General features: G+C 39.0%; 1 pseudogene; it reads left to right on the forward strand.

The window, feature by feature from the left end:
* The first annotated feature begins 4157 nt into the window (after positions 1-4157).
* Positions 4158-5344, forward strand: LOC122751556 (annotated as a pseudogene).
* The last annotated feature ends 586 nt before the right edge of the window (positions 5345-5930 follow it).

A 5930-nucleotide genomic window follows, 5' to 3' on the forward strand; every position in this document is an offset into this window, starting at 1 on the left:
CAAACTGTGTTTATTTGTTGTTCTCTCTTTGCGCTAACTTTGATAAGAGTATGGTTTAATGGGGGGGCAGCTAGGTGGCGCAGTGGATAAAGCACTGGCACTGGATTCAGGAGTACTTGAGTTCAAATTCGGCCTCAGACACTTGACACTTACTAGCTGTGTGACCCTGGGCAAGTCACTTAACCCCCATTGCCCTGCAAAAACAAAAAACAAACAAAAAAAGAGTATGGTTTAATCTTTGCCCATGTCCCCTATCTTCCTCTCCATTATTGTATTTTATTTATTTATTTAAAAAAATTTTTATGCTTCTTTGTGTATGTCTGTGTGTTCACCCCATTCAATTTCTCCTTTCCTACTTCTTCCATGCAATTTCTTTTTAACCCTTCATTCTATTTTCTATGGTGTTGTATCATTAATGTCACCTTATGATCACATATCTGTCTACATAAACTCTAATCATTCTTATATTACATTTTTTTAGACTTACAAAATATTATCATACCTTAAATATTACCTTATGACAACAAGCTCTTTACATATACTCCTAATTGTATTAAAATTACTTTAAAAATAAAATTATTGAGAATTACAAATATTCTTTTATCATACAGAACTAGAAATAGTGTAACCTTTTAAAATTTCTTACAGTTTTTCATTCTTGTTTCTTTTTTACCTTTTTATGTTTCACTTGAATCATGTACTTATGTTTCACTTAAACCTCATATTTGGAAGTCATTTCCTATTCAGCTCTGGCCTTTTAATAGAAAATGCTTTAAATTCCTCTATTTTGTTAAATGTCTATTTTCCCCCTGAAAGATTATATTCAGTTTTGCTTGGTATGTAAACCTAACTCCTCTGCCTTCCAGTATATTATATTCCAAGCCCTGCAATTTTTTAATGTGGAAGCTGCCAAATCCTGTGTAATTCTGACTGTAGCTCCATGGTATATGAATTGTTTCTTTTTGGTTGCTTGCAATACCTTTTCTTTGATCTGTGAGTTTTGAAATTTGGCTCCTGGGAGTTTTCATTTTGGGATCTCTTTCAGGCAGTGATTGGTAGATTTTTTCAGTATCTATTTTGCCCTCTGGTTCTAATATTTCAGAGAAATTTTCCTTGATAATTTCTTGAAAGATATTGTCCAGGCTTTTTTTTTTTGGTCATATCTTTCAGGTAGTCCAATAATTCTTATATTATCTTTCCTGGATCTATTCTCTAGGTCAGTTGTTTTCTCAGAGAAATTTTACATTTTCTTTTATTTTTTGCTTTTCTGATTTTGTTTTATTGCATCTTGATGTCTTAAAGAATCATTAGTTTTCATTTGTTCAATTTTAATTGTTTTTTTTTTTAGATTTTAATCTTTAATTAATCAATTTATTTTTTGCAGGGCGATGAGGGTTAAGTGACTTGCCCAGGGTCATATAGCTAGTAAGTGTCAAGTGCCTGAGGCTGGATTTGAACTCAGGTCCTCCTGAATCTAGGGTTGGTGCTTTATCCACCATGCCACCTAGCTGCCCTGCAATTTTAATTTTTAAAGAATTATTTTCATTTACTTTTTGCAATTTCTTTTCCAATTGGCCAAATCTGTTCCTTAGGGAATTATTTTCCTTAGTGATTTTTTTTTTGCATTTTTATATTATTATTTCGTATTTCTTTTTCATGGTTCTGATGTATCACTTCCAATATTTCTTCAACCTCTCTAATTTGTTTTTCCTTTTTAAGATCTTCCAGGAATTTATTTTAGGCCTGAAACCAATTTTTACTTCTCTTTGAAGGTTCGCCTGTGGTCATTTTGTTACTATCCTCCTCTATATTTGTGTCTTGAGATTTCCTTTTATTGAAGTAGCTGTGAATAGTCAAATTTTTTCATTGTTGTTTTTCATTTTTTTTTTACTCATTTTGTGTCAGCCAGGTCTTGGAGGAGTGATCCCTTTGATCTTCAGGCCCTGGGGTGGCAACCTGCTGCAGGGTTGTTATGGTAACCAGTTACTCTGTTAACAGGTCCTTGAAGGGTAATTTTGTTGTGATCTGCTGAATCCCTGGAGCTGGTTTGCTTTGGAAATAGTCTTTCTGCTGGGAGGTCTCAGGGATGGGAATCTGTTGCTGACCTGCTTGGGCAGGACTTCACTACTGTTCAGCAGGCTCAGAGGTCTGCTGTAGGCCCTGGCTGAGAGTCCAGAAGCTGTTGCTGTTGCTGCTGCTCCTGGACCTCACCTTACTCCCACCCAGGTAAGACAGACCTTTCCTGCCAGGCTGCTAGATTGTTTCCCTGTTCCTCAGTGAGTTCAGAGGCAGTTTTATGTCAGTGTAGAGGGGAAATCTGGAAGAGCTGCAGTGGGTCGCTTCCTTGGCCATCTTGGCTCTGAACTTCACTTTTTAAAGGAGACATGTAGAAAACAGAATAAAATAATTAAAACCTAAACTTTTTTTTCCTCATAAACCATTGTCAGTACAGAGTAATTGCTCTGGTTATCATCATCACCATCAGTGTCACCATCATTGTCATCATCATGATTCCTCACATTTGTATTTGTCTTTATAGTTATCTAAACACTCTTTAATGCATTGTCTCATTTGATTCTCATAATGACTCTAAGAGTTAAAATTGATAAATGATCTTATCCCCATTTTATAGATATGCCTAATAGTTTTTCAAGAAGTTAATCAACATTCCCTAATTCATAAAACTAGTCCATGATAGGACTAGTCAGGGACTGAAGATTAGTCTAGCACTAGTCTAGGACTAGATAGGACTGAGTTTAGGACTCAGACATAGGTGTTCTGATTCAAAATCCATTTTGTCTCATCTATACCTAGCTTCTATTCAATTATAATAATACCTTTCATTTTAGCAATGTTTTATGCTCTAGTAATAGACACACCCTTTATTTTATTTGATATATCAGAAGACCCTTATAGAAAAATACAGGAGTAGATGTCATTGTTCTATTTGACAAAAAAAGAACCTAAAGAAAAGAGAAGAGGGGGCAGCTAGGTGGTGCAGTGAATAAGCACCGACTCTGGAGTCAGGAGGACCTGAGTTCAAATCCGGCCTCAGACACCTGGCACTTACTCACTGTGTGACCTTGGGCAAATCACTTAACCCTCATTGCCCAACCAAAAAAAAAAAAAAAAAAGAGAGGCTTTGGCCCTCTTTTCACACCAACAGAAGCAATACTAACCTAAGTTACCTACCTGTAAATGTATATTGGAAACCCCATCTCATTTAGGATTTAGACATTTGTAATGACTGTTCAGAATAAAGAAAGAGACTATGTAGAAAGAGTAATATTAGAAAATTCTGGAATCCTTTTTTCCTAAAACCTGGGAATTATTTATTAAATTAAAATACAACTAGGTGTTTCTATTAGAATATTTTAGGCATAAAATGGAGAGGAGAATTATAAGTTCCACATCCTACTGAGATCAAGTGATAAGAAAAGCTTTCAGTAATCCACTAATGTGATCAGTTTTAGTTTGGGGAAAAGCTTGTGAAGGATGTAGACTGTCAGTTCAAATGATGAATTAAAGATGTCCAATGTCCAGTTTCTCAAATCACACTAATACTTAGGAGTTAGGTCTCCAGACCACAGCTACTACTTCTCCTCTTAGGTTTATATGACAACTTTTGTTGACGTGGGATGTTTACTAACATAACTCATGAGTCCTCATAGTGCATTCCCTCAATGTCATTGGATGAGTTGCTATCGCTCCAATATTCAACTAACCAGTTAACATCAATTAGCTTTTACAAAGATATGTTTATTGAAATGATATATAAGAAACCCTGATGCACTTTTTCCTTTACAAAATACTTGGTTACTTGGCACAGTGGATTCAAATTTAAGTAGTCTTTCATTAAGAGTGGGGGAATTTGGCCAGAAGCACAGGGAAGGGGAGTCCGCTGTGGTTTCCTGCTTCAACAGTGCTTGAACCGAACCCGCTGCTCAATTCCCAGCCAGAGCCTCCCTTAGCCACTTCTCTACCTTCACCTCCACTAAGCAACACTTCTCTGTCCTACCATTGGAGCAGCAGCCTTCTGCCTCAGCCGCCCCGGCAGCCACTGCCACTGCTGAAGACCTAGCCTCAGCTGCAGCCGCTGCACAACTGCCTCTTCCCTCTGCCTCCTCGTCTAAGCCACCTCCACCATCTCTGCAGCCATGATGACCTCGTCTCCCTTTCATGTGCTACAGAACTACCACCAGGACACTGAGGCTGCCATCAACTGGCAGATCAACCTGGAGCTCTACACCTCCTATGTCTATCTGTCTATGTGTCATGGGTAAAATGGGGTAAGGGGTTTGGGTAGAGGTAGGGTTATGTTGTGGGGAAAATGGGGTTAGGGGTTTGGGAAAGGGGTTAGGGGTCCTTAGGAATTCCTCTTTAAAGAATTACACCCTCTTGCACACAAAAGCAGTTAGAATAAGAGTAATTTATTTAGGGCAGAGGAAGGGAAGGAAAGGGAAACCATGAAAGAAATCCTTAGACTTCTCATGGGGAGAAAGGCATGGCACATAGTGTGGCTCTGAGATATCAATCTCCTCAAGCAGGAGACAGGTAGATAGTTTTATAGAGGACTGATGGGGATGACCATCTGACTGTGGAAAGTTCCCTTAGTGAGGGAGGACCATTCCCCACTGGTGGTGGCTGGAGGAATTGGGTGAGGGGTGGCTGCAGATCTCTCAAGCCATCTCTCTCCTCAGGACACAAAGGAAGCAGCCACACCTAATCTTATCTCCCCAGGGTTGAGAGAGACTAGAATGAAGGGTGGAGGTCCGGAAGCTAGCTCAGTCCAATCTGGTTCCACTTATCTCTTTAGGTGTGTCTGTCCTTTGGTTTATCTTCTCAAGGAGAAGGTTCCTTGATGTACCCTAGAGAACTTCTGGAGTGCTCTGGGCCCATAACATATGTCTTACTACTTCAACCGAAATGATGTGGCCCTGAAGAACTTTGCCAAGTATTTCCTGCACCAGTCCCATGAGAAGTGGGAGCACGCTGAGAAGCTCATGAAACTGTAGAACCAAGGTGGCAACCGCATCTTCCTGCAGGACATCAAGAAACCAGACCTTGATGACTGGTAGAGTGGACTGAACACAATGGAGTGTGCTCTGCATTTGGAAAAAAATGTCAATCAGTTGTTACTGGAACTGCACAAGCTGGCAACTGACAAAAACAACCCCCATTTATGTGATTTCATTGAAATCCACTACCTGGACAAACAGGTAAAGTCCATCAAACAATTGGGTGATCACACAACCAACCTGCGCAAAATGGGGGCCCCCATTCTGGCATGGAGGAATATTTTTTTGACAAGCACACCCTTGGAGACAGTGACAATGAGAGCTAAGCCACACCTGGCTTCCCCCACACCTGGGAACTGTGGGTGACACTCCTGTCTTTCAATGCATGCATATTTTGGTTATCTGATCCTTTCATAATCTGTACCAAAAAACTACCACCATTTACATCCCAATAAAGTAACTTGGTACTGATGAAAAAAAAAAAGAGTGGGGGAATTCTCACTTGAGCGAAGAGAATTCATCAGTTATTGTAGTATAGAAACAGGAATATTTGGTAACTGACTAGATATGGGGTGAGGGAGAATGAAGAGTTAGAGTGAAGATAATATTCTTTATTTGAGTGATGAAATCTTAAGACAGAGTGCAAATGGTTAAGTAATGAGTGAGAGAAAGGAAATAAAGGCAATGTGAGTAGAAGTTTTTTTTTTTCCCCTAGGAGTTTGGCTAAGGAATAATAGATGCAATATTATAACTTGAGGGGATGGAAGAACCTATTAAGATTCTTTAATGATGGAGAATACTTGGGTGTGTTTGAAAACAGTTTTTATGGAACCAGAGATAGGAAGACATTAAAGAGTGTTAAGAGGGGATGATTTAATATGCTGGAGAAGATCAGAGGAGGTGGGATAAAGT

Source organism: Dromiciops gliroides, chromosome 3, assembly GCF_019393635.1.
Source record: "Dromiciops gliroides isolate mDroGli1 chromosome 3, mDroGli1.pri, whole genome shotgun sequence".
NCBI lineage: Eukaryota > Metazoa > Chordata > Mammalia > Microbiotheria > Microbiotheriidae > Dromiciops > Dromiciops gliroides.